The 13,644-nt window shown below is 35.0% G+C and overlaps 1 protein-coding gene across 6 annotated transcripts in view; it reads right to left on the bottom strand.

Moving 5' to 3' along the window:
- The window catches only part of LOC115223791 (ankyrin repeat and IBR domain-containing protein 1), a 312,949-nt gene that overhangs the window by 198,750 nt on the left and 100,555 nt on the right, over nt 1–13,644 (bottom strand). The gene's annotated exons all lie outside the window — the stretch shown is intronic.

Here is a 13,644-nt window from a genome sequence, read left to right on the forward strand (position 1 = left end):
AAAAAACAGCTTTGTCATACTATTACACTGCACTCTATATGGTAAATCAACTTCAGGGGGCACAATATGGTTCTCGACTCAGATTATGCTAAATCTGGTTCTACTAAGCCCCCAGAGAAAGCCAAAGCTTGATAGGTTTCTTTCAGTTTCAGTCTACCAAATCCAAGGTGCTATATTGTGAAACTGAGACTCAGAACCAAGTGGTTGAAAAGCAAATGTATACATGTGTTTGTTTACATCTGTACTCAAGGACAAGTCACCGAATGCAAAGCTGCCGTCATTTCTGTCAATAACTTGTTTGTTCAGTATATGCGTTCATAGACATGTGAAATAAAAGGAAGGTTAGCTACAGGAATGGCTGTAAAACTATGTCTCAGTAATATATCCGTCTAATCCATGCAAGCATGGAAAAGCATGTAAAACAAAACAAACGAATCATGCCTTGCTGCATAACCAACAAGTGCTAAAGTCAGTTATCATTGTAATTGTTACTGGCACTTCAGTGACATTAGCAGAATAGGCAGAAAAGAAAAAAATATTCAAGTCCAGTTGGGTACCAAAATATAATTTATAAGCTTGAAAAAAATATTCTATTTTCATGAGCGTGTGCTTACATATCATAAACATGTTTTTGTTTACAAATATAGTAAACTGTAACCTTGATAATGTGTGCCATTGTGATCAATGCTGGAGTGGTTTGGCAGTGAGTCAGTGTTGCATAATGACTTTCATTCAATTACGTTTGAGCATGAACTGTGAAGTGTCCCCCTACGTCACTGCCATAAAATACAAATGACACGATTGTAGAGTAAATTAGAGATATGAACATCAACATCTCTAGCAAATCAGAAACAAAAGAAAACTGGAAACTAATTTCAGTGTTTTGATGATTTGGAAGTTTTTCTTGTGAAGAAGAACCAGTGCAGAGTTATATCTTATATCTTTTATTCTTTAACTTGTTTCAGTCTTTAAACTGTGACCATGTTGGAGCACCATCTTGAAGAACTTTTAGTCAAGCAAATCAACCCCAGTACTTATAATTTTTTTTTTTTAAGCCTGGTACTTCTATTGGTATCTTTTGCCAAACTGCTAAGTTATGGGGATGTAAACATACCAATACCAGTTGTTAAGTGGTGGTGGTGGGACAAACAAATACAGACAGACAGACACACACACATATAGATACAATGGGCTTCTTTCAGTTTCCATGTACTAAATCCACTCATAAGGCTTTGGTTGACCCAAGGCTACAGCAAAAGACACTTGTCCAAGGTGCCACGCAGTGGGACTGAGCCTAGAACAATGTGATTGGAAAGCAAATTTCATAACACACAGCCAGTCTGTGCCTATAATGTAATTTTACGTAATTTTTTCTTCTTCAATACTTTCTATATGTATATGATATCAAGTGCTTTTTCATTGTATTAAATCTAATTAGTTTGTATTCTTGATATTGGACTGCTTTAACTAGGCCTCCTTTCCTCTTGATAGAAACACAGATTTCCACAAGGCCTTTTTTGTAATATCTCCTTTGTGGTGTTACTTGTTTTTATTACTTTGTACATATGAAGGGACAGGCATGAATCAACTAGAGTTCAAAATGTAGGATTCCACAAAGAAAATGTAGCTTGTATTCTGATGTCAAGGACATCAGATGTTTCCAGAAGAACATATATTTTGCCATTCAAATAAATGCAAATAAGAATAGAACAAAAGTAAGGAATGGTGATAAAATAAGACTAAGAAACGATCTGTGTTAAAGTAGATTGAGCATGATGAGAAGGATGGATGTGAAAGCCATCATTAGTATGGTATGTTCAGGCTATTTGATGTTGATGGTAATGACCCCTTAGAGGTGTTGTTGCTCCTGGAAACAAATGAAGCAAGATTTATAGAAAGAAAAAGAAGTTGACATCAATAACCTTACATCCTTTTTGCAAAGAAATGCCTTTTTCAACCCAATTGTCAGAAGTTTGTAATATTAACAGCCTTCTACCTTAATTAACATAAATTATTCAACTGACCTGAAAAATTACCATTATATTAACACAGAGTCGATGAATCATTAGATAAAATATATATTTCATCAGCAGCACGTCAAAAATTTACAAGCATCCATTGTTTGGGGAAACATTGAAATTATTGATCAGGAGTGTGTACCCAACCAATTTAAGACAAATTAAGGTTTTCCTCACATATGTTGCATGAAAATCTGAAATAAAGCATGTAAATGACACATGAACTCTGGCCTAATATTTTGTAGCATGCTCTGACTAACATCTATTCCATCTCTCATGGCCAATCACTGCATAACAGTATTTTTAAATTTCTATTTTTATTTTTATTTTTTTACTGTTTAAGTAAAAGAGGGAAGAGCAGCACTCATAACCCTTCACTGTTTAAAAAGAAAAAAAAAACCCAAGTCTCAAATGCTTACAATAAAGTGAAGTCTACTGAAGGCACCCAAGGACCAGTTGATAGTGTTGAACAGAGTAATAGGTTGATTTTAACCACCAAAGAGCTCAGAATGTAAAGAGAACAACCCCCACAAAATAGCTAATCATCTAAACCATTCTAATTCCACTGACACAGAATGACACTTTATTTCATCAACCTGAAAACAAAAGTAAAGTTGATCTTGGTAGAATTTAAGAGAATCATAAACTCCATAAGCTACTTGTCTTGACTCTCTGCACTACAAAAAGAGAGAGAGAGAGTGTGTGTGAGTGTGTGTGCAACTCCATGTATGTGTATTTACTCATTCACCAATTTCACTCAATGCCTCAAGGCATTTTAGCATCATTGCAGATTTTATCTTTATGTTGCATATGTAAAAACAAGTCAGTTTGATTAAAGTTTATCATTCTCCAACACTGCAAATAAACACAACAATTCATTTTATTGCGCTGCTTATAAACAAGAGGTTATTACTACCCCATGATACATATTTCCGGATAAGTTGAATTAGCCTAATGAGATTACAGTGTGATTTAGCCATAGATCCTGTACAGTTCTGGTGACAAGAGAGGAACTTCCAACCTTTCAGATGGTTATTCTTTAACCTAGCAGCTTCACCATCAGTACACTCCCATGTTTATAACTATCATCGTCATCATCATCATAGTTTAAGTTCACTTTTTAATGCTTGGATAGGTTAACATGGAATTTGTCGAGGCAGATTTTCTTAAGCTGGACACCTTTCCTGTCACCAGCACTCACCTGTTTCCAACAAAGGTAATATTTTCTCCCAGCTAAGTATATTTTTCATGGGAAACTGGAAACGGAAAACCTCATTTGTATGACAATGATGTTCAATTGCAATCACCATATATGATGTCTGGACAAACACATACATACACACATATACAGGTCGTGATGAGTAAATTGTAGCCATTTTATATTTTTAATTTCATACATGCACATTATTTGCATTTGATTTGTCAAATACACAGTATAGTAGGGTCAGTTAGGCACTGTCAGGGAGAAAAACAGCACTGTGACACAATTCACTCTGCCAGAAATTTGAAAATGACATGCTGTATTACTTGGCATTTGTGCTGGAAGCACCAATACAAACAGATAGTGAACACACAGAACAACCGTTGGCTTGCCATATCTCCAAAACATACTTAAAGTGATAAAAATCAAACATCCAGTCAACATCATGGTGTTTGGAGAGATCACTAGTGATGGTGGCATCATGCCTCCATTCATCTTTCTACACAACCTCAGACTCAACATAGAGGCCTATATCAAGTGCTTGGAGGAAGCAGTGCTGCCAGAAGACCCTATGTCTGGCAACAGGACTCTGCACCATGCCATACAAGCAGAGAACCCAGTCATGGCTGTCAGACATTTTCTGCAACCACATCACTCCTAACAGCTGGCCACCTAACTCCCCAGACTGCAACACCCTTGATTATTATGTCTGGGGCGCAGTTGAGCGAGAGACTAACAAAACTCCTTGTAACACCAAAGATGAACTGAAGGCAAGGATTATGACAGCATTCACCAACTTAAACAAGGAGATTGTCCAGAAGACTTGCAGTAGATTCCAAAGTCGTCTGGAGGTTGTGGTTGAAGTCAATGGCGATTTTATTGAATAAATTTACTCTTCAGTTTTTCAAGACATTTTTATGTAATTTTGGTAAATATATATGTTAAAATGAGATGTCAGTGTTATTTTCATTGTTGTGTAATTTACACAACAATATATTCACCGCACCCTGTATACACACACACACATGATGGGCCTCTTTCAGTTTCTATCTTCAAAATTCTCTCACAAGGTCTTGATCGACCTGAGCTATAGTAAAACATACTTATCCATGGTGTCACACAAGACCACGTGCTGGGGAAGCAAGTGTCTTATATACCATTCACAGAAAAAAATATTTGTCAAAGCATTAAATATTGGAATTTTAAATATGTTAGCATTTCTATTTATAGGGATTTATGCAAAAATAGAATACAAACATTTACCAACATTGGTAGCATTTTGCAGTGGTGTTATGTGTGAAATTAAACTGAGAATTGCTCTATTATATTTATAACACAGTTATATCACTTTTCCAGATTGTTCTAAAATGGGGGAAAATGTGATACGACTGCTTCAAAGAAATAGTATTTATAAACACATTTTATTTGCCAAGTAGCAAAGAGAATTTTTATATTTTGGGGAACATATAGCATTTTTATACTCCCTAAGGGAAGCACGCATGTACAACAATTGGTACATGGAGTGTGTTGATTTGTATGGATTTTTATGTTTTTAAAGATAGCAGTGATGAAATTCAGAGAACAAGCAGTTCTAGTCACATTCATGATGGATAGCTTTTTTTAATATAATAGTTTTTAAACCAATATTAGTTTCTTTATTTTGGATAATTTTTTCCTGTGTGTATTCAGAGTATTTTTAATCTTCTATATGCTTTAATCATTTTTATTATAATAAAATGTTGTGTGTGAAACCTAAGGTATTAGTTGTGTGTGTGCATGTTTGATACAGAAGCTGCTTGACAAAAGAGCTGCAAGATTATTTAATTCAAAACAAGATTATTATCACTCAAGTGAAAAAAACTTCATGGTAGTGCACTTTCCCGTACCACAGCATCCAATAATGTATTAGCTTCAAAAACCTTTTCATCTAAAAAGGCACTAAAAAATTTTTTTCTTCCTTTCATCTGAACTGAGACACAGAAAAACATTAATTTCTACTACTGATGGGACTCATCATCATTGTTTTAATGTACACTTTCCCATGCTTGCATGGGTCGGACAGAATTAATTGAAGTCAATTGTTTGTCTGGTTGCCCTTTCTGTCAGAAAGATTGGAAACAAACAACATTAGTTGTATGATGAGGATGATTGTCTACAACCATTGCATGATGTCAAGACAGGACTACACACATATAATCATGCATATATGTGTGTTACGGCACAGTGGGACTGAACCTGAGGCCACATCGTTGGAAAGTAAGTTTCTTAATCACACAACTATGCCTACACCTACATATATACCAGCATCAGTTTGCACTTATAATTTAGCAATATAATTAAGTATATTTCATGACTATCATAATTAACAGATTTATTACTGTGCTGTGGTGTAATTTATATTATCATTGTTGTTTAGTTTGTATTAATTATTGTTATTGATTTCTGCTGTTCCTGCAACATTGTCTATAATTTATTTTCCGTGCATTTGTATAAAATGGCCATAAATTTAATTGAACTGAGTTTGTTTAGTATATTTTAAGGTATATAATACTGTCTTGTATTGCTTGGAAATAACAGTGGATTGGTTCGTGCAAAACTTCTATGACATTGATTAGTTATGTCTTGTAGCAATGAGCTGCGATTATTATTATAAAGATTAAGGCAGTGATCTGGTTGAATCGTTAGCACAGAGGGTAAAATGCTTAGTGGCAGTTTGTCTATCTTTACATTCAAATTCCACCATAGTTGACTTTGCTTTTAATCCTTTCAGGAATGATAAAATAGGTACCAGCTGAGCACAGGGGTCGATGTAACTGACGTAACCCCTCCCTTAAAGTCTCAGGCTTTGTGCTTATAATAGAAAGGATTATTATCATTATTTCACTTCTCAGAGTGCTTGGTCTTAGCTGCTCTCGTTAATTCTGTGAGAGTGGACAGCAACCTGTTGTCAGACTTCTCACAGGGTCTCTTTCTGCAAATTATAAGCTTTGGCACTTGTATGTTAACTATCATGGAAGATACTCAGCACCTAAGCACCAATCTCAAAATCCTAGCAGTCCCCAACAGAGCAGTTTTGGGGCCTGCTCTGCTCTCATGTCAATTCAATCAAATTTCTCTAACATGCTTCTTGAACCTGGTTATTAGTGCTCCAAGTGCTCTTACAACTACTGAGATAACAGTTACTCTCATTATTATTACTATTTCAGGTGGCAAGCTGGCAGAATTGCTAGCGTGCTGGGCAAAATGCTTAGTGGCATTTCATCTGTCTTTACGTTCTGAGTTCAAATTCCACCGAGGTCGACTTTACCATTCATCCTTTCGACTATCCCCCTCCCACAAATTTCAGGCCTTGTGCCCATAGTAGAAAGGATTATTATAATTATTATTATTATACTTTTATTAAGGCGGCAGGCTGACAGAATCAATAGTGAGTTAATGAAAACGCTTAGTGACACCTCTTCTGGCTCTTAACATTTCGAGCCTAAATTCCACTGAGATCCCTTGGGGTCAATAAAAAAAATATCAGTTAAATACTAAGATTGATGTAACTGACTTATTCCTTTCCCTAAAAATTACTAAACTTCAGCCAAAATTTGAAACTATTATTATTATTATTATTATGCTTAGCAGCATTTCATCCATCTCTATGTTCTGAGTTCAAATGTTGCCAAAGTCGATTTTGCCTTTCATCCTTTTGGAATTGATAAAATAAGTACAAGCTATGCACTCAGGTTGATGTAATTAACTTCCCCCTCCCCTCAAAAACTGCTGGCTCTGTGCCAAAATTCGAAACCATTATTATTATTATTATTATTATTATTATTATTATTATCCTTGTATAACCATCCACAGGATGTCATAAGGAGATTTTGAAGGGGTAAAGAGAGATAATGATTAACAGATAGTAAACAGCTGTTCTTATGATTCAACCCCCAGCCCAACCTTGATCAAGCAGAGTAATCAAATGTATTCCATCCATGACCAACCCACCTTTTTATATGAACTCCAATTGAGAATTGCACTATTATACTAATAGTATGGATATAGTCTTATGTAGTGTTCCCTAAGAAACATATTTGGCCATGGGAAATATTGAGTTTGGATTCAAGTGAGGGTTGGTGACAGGAAGGGCATCCAGTTAAAGAAAATTTGCCACAACAAATTCCATTTGAACCATGCAAGTATGGAAAACTCAACATTAAATAAAGATGATGCCCTTCCTGCTGCTAACTCTCATCTGTTTCTAAGCAAAGTAATATTTTTCATGGGCAGCTGTTATCACAGAAAGACAGAAGCAACTAAACAGAATAAAAGGAGACACATGGGATGGAGAATCACTCAAGAGGTCACAAGATGTGTAATGAAAGATTTCCAGATAAAGGACACTAAAATAAAAATAACAAAGCTGAAGTGAAGAACAAATATATACTGAGAGCCATTAATTGATAATAGAAAAAAAAAATGACCATCTCCAAATGTAAAAATATAAGTTTTATACACAAGCAAACTTTTATTCTCAGGTAGCAAATAGGATTTTGATTTTTTACATGGCAACATAAGTATTAGTTGCTAGGATTGGGGTAACAGAGTATTTTTAGAGTTCCTTACTACATTGCTAATATATGTTTTTCGTTTTTTTGTTAGGGCGGCAAGCTGGTGGAATTGTTTGCACTCCGGGTGAAATGCTTAGTGGTATTTCGTCTGCTGTTATATTCTGAGTTCAAATTCTGCCGAGGTCGAATTTGCCTTTCATCCTTTCGGGGTCGATTAAATAAGTACCACCTATGCACTAGGGTCAATGTAATCGACTTAATTCCTTTGTCAATCCTTGTTTGTCCCCTTTATGTTTAGCCCCCTGTGGGCAATAAAGAAATAAATGTATGTTTTTTGTTGCATCTTGAGAGAGTCAACAAATATTAAACACATGCATAGTTTCAACTCCACTTCTTTTATTATTATTATTATTAGTCAACTGATTAATCTTTTAAGCATTTAATTACTCAATTGTTTGATTAATCATCTGGTCAGTCGTTCAATCAGCTAAATTTGTCAAAAATCCCTTCATCACGATCCATGACCTCATCAAAAGCACATCCTCTCTACTTCAGATTTGGTTCAAGTCATGCAAACGAAATACGAAAGCAATGTCTCTTTCTTTACAATATATATAAAAAAAAATTAAAAAAGTTAGTGTGTGATTCGAGGGCACAGGAATTCTAAGAGGCTCTTTGAAATGCAGTACATAAAATCTTATGAATTGAGCCCTAATAACTAAAATGATCAAAAACCTTTTGTCATCATACACACAATTAATTTTAAAATAATGAAGATTTGAAGTGGGATTTAGTGAAGTAACAAAATTTTTCATTATTGAGCTGCTGCATAAACCATAACAAGAGGTTATTACATTAATTATGATGGAAGGTTTTAATTTCAAAGAAAACACTCTAAAGTGAGAACTTTTTGTATTGTAGAACTAAAGGTGGTGTCAGAAAGATTGGTACCAAAAGGGTAAAAACAAGATATTAAAGGTTAATAATCATTTTTTTTTTTTTTTCAAATTCTGATTTTAGAATTTTATGCAAGTAATTGTAATTATGATCTTGGGAGACAGAAAAGAAAACAATGAGAAGCAAAGGTGAGAGGAAGACAGAGGATAATATCCTAAAATTCAGATAATTCTTGATAATGGTTAGAGCATTTGGAAAGAAAAAAAGCTACAAGAAAAACATTACAAAATGTGATATAGTTGCAGGAGTGGCTAGGTGGTAAGAAGCTTGCTTTCCAACCACATGTTTCTGGGTTCAGTCCCACTGCGTGGCACTTACGGCAAGTGTCTTCAACTATAGCTTTGGGCTGACCAAAGCCTAGTGAGTGTATATGGTAGATGGGAACTGAAAGAAGCCTATAATATATACACATATATGTGTGTGTGTGTGTGTGTGTGTGTGTGTCTTTTTGTTTGTGTTTGTCCTCTACCACTGCTTGACAACCAGTGCTGGTGTGTTTACATCCCAATAACTTAGCAGTTTAGCAAAAGACACTGATAGAATAAGTACCAAACATAAAAAAATAAAAGTAGTAGGGTTGATTCATTCTACCAAAATTCTTCAAGATTGCCCCAGAATGGTCATAGCCTAATGACCGAAACAAGTAAAAGATAAAAGATATGTTGACATTGCAATATTGTGTTTGGTATCACTCACAAAAATGTGGGTGTCTCGTTATCTTTATAGTGTTTGGGGTAATAACTAAAATATAATTACTAGCTTCGGGAGTTTGTAGGCTTGGTTGTGTGGTAAAGAAGATTGCCTTGTAACCATGTGAGCTTGTCATCATCGTCATCATTTAGTGATGATGGGTTTCTTTCAGTTTAGTGTGTGTGCGTGCATGCGTGTTTGCATGTGCACACGAGTTTTAGCTATTAATACTCTATCACTTCATAATTAATCTTAATTACTTAATCCAGTACTTTCATTGCTAAATTCATATAGTCAATAGTTTTGAAACAAGTGTCTTCAGTCACATGATTTAGAGCATCCTTATGTGTGACATCATTAAAAAATATGTTAATCTTAAAATTTTGGGGGCCTTTCTTCTTGTTGTTGCTTTGATTTAAACTTATTTGGGAGTGTGGAACAAGATGTAACACCAAGCTTCACAGGTTACCTAAATTCGTTAGACAATAGCAATAACAACATTAAACAAGCACATGCTGGTTGTGCACACAAGAGATAGTGTCAATGAGTGCTGTGTTATCATGAGAAAATCTCAACATTTTTTCACAGACAATATTTGTTTAGGAATTCTTAAAGAAACATTAGCAATTGGCTGGATGAGTGTGCTGCATGCAAGAACTGGAATATAGAAGCATATAGGAAGAATACTCACAAAAAATGAAGTGCACATATTAAAACTATATAATGCACTATCATACAACACATACACAAACACACACATATCATCATCATGTAATGTCTGGCTTCTATGCTGGTATGAGCTGGATGGTTTGACTGACAGGACTGTGTTATGCACCAATGTCTATTTTGGCTGGGTTTCTACAACTGGATTTCCCTCATAATGCCAACCAATTTACACAGTGAACTGGTTGCTTCTTTTCTGTCACCTGTACTAGTGAATATTCTTTTCTACTCTAGGCTAGGCACGAAGCTCAAAATTTTGGGGGAGAGGGCCAGTCAATTAGATCGACCTCAGTATGCAACTGGTACTTAATTTATCAACCCCTAAAAGGATGAAAGGCAAAGTCGACCTCAGTGGAATTTGAACTCAGAATGTAAAGACAGACAAAATACCACTAAGCATTTCGCCTGGTATGCTAACGTTTCTACCAGTTTGCTGCCTCTGTACTAGTGAATATTGCTCAGTAACTTGCAAGGCTAACTTCCTAAAATGGCCCCTATAACTGAGGGTCACTTTAGGACCTTAGCATTGCAAGTTATGAAACAACCATCACTAGTTCTGGTGACCTATTTATCAACACATCATCATCATTATTTAATGTCCGTTGTCCATGCTGGCATGGGTTAGACGATTTGACTGGAACTGGTAAGCTGGAGAGCTGTACCACATTCCAGTCTCATCTGGCATGGTTTCTATGACTGGATGCCCTTCCTAACGCCAACCACTCAAAGAGTGTAATGAGTGACTTTTATGTGCCATCAGTACAGGTGCTTTTACGTGTCACCAGCATGGCTGCTTCTACATGTCACAGGTACAGGTGCTTTTACATGTCACCAACATAGTTTCTGCATTGACCTCCAGATAAGAGTGGAGGGAACCCTGTCAAAGTTTTTCTTCATGTCAACAAAAGCCAAGTACAGAGGTTTATTTTTGGCTAAGTACTGCTCCTGCAGCTACCTTGCCAGGAATATATATATATATATATATATATCTCTTGGGGATTCCTCACAGAAGCCCTGCAAAGATCTGCTTGTAACTGAGTCATTCATGTTTACATCTAAGTGATATTTTTGCCAACTTGTATGCAAAATCTCTATTCAAAAGATTTGAGTGACTCCATTTAAATCTATATACTTAAAATTTGTTTGAAACATTGATTAATTGATTCTCTGCAAGATATCTTCTTATATCCCTTCCATGATTGCTGAATTTACACACTATACTGAATCTTTGTCAGAAACCTTTAAAAGTTGAATAGTTAGCAAAAGGAAGATGTACAAGTTTACCCAAAATTTATGACAGTGACTATATCACTTCAAATTTCAGATATGGCGCTTTACTAGATTTGAATTTTTACCTTTAAAATATTTTAAAGTTTATTTGTCACATTGTTTGTAACTGTTATCAAGCACAGTTATCTACAGAAAATGAGTTGAAGGCAAAATGATAACAAAGAGATAAAATATAACAGATATACTTAGTGTATGAAGGAATAATATTGCATAAATTATTAGTAGTCAATTGGTCAGTATTTTTAGTATTCAAAAGTGAAATTAGTAAAGTTTCACGTTATCTTTTATCATTTGCTTGTTTCAGTCATTGGACTGCAGTCATGCTGGGGCAACACCTTAAAAGGTTTTAGTTGAATGAATCAACCCAAGTACCTGTGTGTGTGTGTATGTGTGTGTGTGTGTGTGTGTGTGTGTATGTTTCCCTACCTGTTGACAATGACAGCTACTACTGGTTTGATTATGTTCCTGTAACTTAGTGGTTTGGCAAAAGTTCTCTTTTACCAAACCACTAAGTTACAGGGACATGATTAAACCAGTAGTAGCTGCCATTGTCAACAGGTAGGGAAACATACACACACGCATTACAAATACACACACACATACATTTGATGAGCTTCTTTCAGTTTCCATCTACCAAATCCACCTATAAGGCTTTGGTCAACTCGAGGCTATAATAAAAGACACTTGTTCAAAGTGCTGTACAGTGAGACTGGACCCGGAACCATGAGGTTGAGAAACAAACTGCATAACATATACCCACGCCTGAACACTTTTTATAAGAAACAATTCAAAGATATATAGCATAAACATTGGAAGGGGACCACAATGGCTATGGTATTCAAAAGTAGCATGACTACACTGAAATATATGGACCCTATGGACACGGAACAAAAAATAAATAATAAAAAATAAAAGATGAAAACCATGCAGGTCTCCTAGAGTTAGTTGGAGAGCTGTAAATGATTTACCATTTAGTAAAAGACTTATGGAAGCCAGTCAATCAATTCTTCAGTCAACTGTGAAATAGGGAAATCAGAGAGTTTAAAGAGAAGTTAATCTTTGGAAATTAGTGGTGAGAGGGGAAAATGAAAAGATTTGTGAAGTAGTGATGGAAAGATAACACAATGAATGAGAATTAAACACTGAAGCTTTACTATGAGATTGCTTCAGTAGAATGTGGATAACACAAAAGTTAGCTTGATTGTGAGTGAGTAAAGAAATTAAAAAATGAAATTAGGAAAGATGACAGAACATTCATGGATAGTATGAAATAGAGAAAGCAACTAAACAAATGGCTGCTTTATCATCTAATTATACTGATTAAGCAGAAAATGTTTCTCAAAATTGAGTATTGGTAACTGTTGCAAATGAAAAAGGAATGAGGTTACAGAAGGCCGAAGCTAACATGTTAAGTGTGAAGATAGACATTTAAGAAAAGCTTGTGCAGATTAAAGATGAAAATAATACAAGTTGGGCTTCTTACAAAATCATGCAACACCAAATAACATGCTTCTAAAATGACAAATGCATGAGATGTACTTTATGATAAACAACTCAAATTTCATAGGCATTAGGCCTAACTTTGAGGGATATTGTGCATTCTGTACTTTATTAATTCTGTACTTGAGAAAGCAGGTAGAAACATACTCAAGATTCATTACAAATGTCCATCAAATCTAATCATAGACCATGCATATTTGCCCTGATTTGCCATGTCATTACAGAAGAGTTGTAATGTAGAAGACTCAAACTGACAACTGTTTAAATTAGTGATTTTCAACCAGGGCTCATATGACATTTAGGGGCTCATATAAGATTTTATTGCTAAAATTTATCTGCAATAAATTGGTTATACTTCTACAATAGACAAAATATTTTGACAATTTTTTATACAATTCCTAATAATTTCTTAATTATATAAATATAATAGAATTTTTTAAACATCAAATAGCTAAGGGGGTCCAGTTGAGTAAAATAGGTACAAGAAACTAAAGGAGCTAATTTGTTGAAAATAACATAAATATTCTTTTATTCAAACTTTTTTTTAATGCTTACTGAAAAGAGAGTAAGTCATATCATGGAGTATAAAATTGAAAATGGGTAGAAATTTGGTTGAAATTAACTTTGCAACTATATGGTTTCAATTTCACTGTGCAGCATTTTGGGCAAGTGTCTTCTACTAGCCCCATGCTGACTAAGCTTTGCAAGTGAA

This window comes from Octopus sinensis, linkage group LG2 (genome assembly GCF_006345805.1).
Source record: "Octopus sinensis linkage group LG2, ASM634580v1, whole genome shotgun sequence".
NCBI lineage: Eukaryota > Metazoa > Mollusca > Cephalopoda > Octopoda > Octopodidae > Octopus > Octopus sinensis.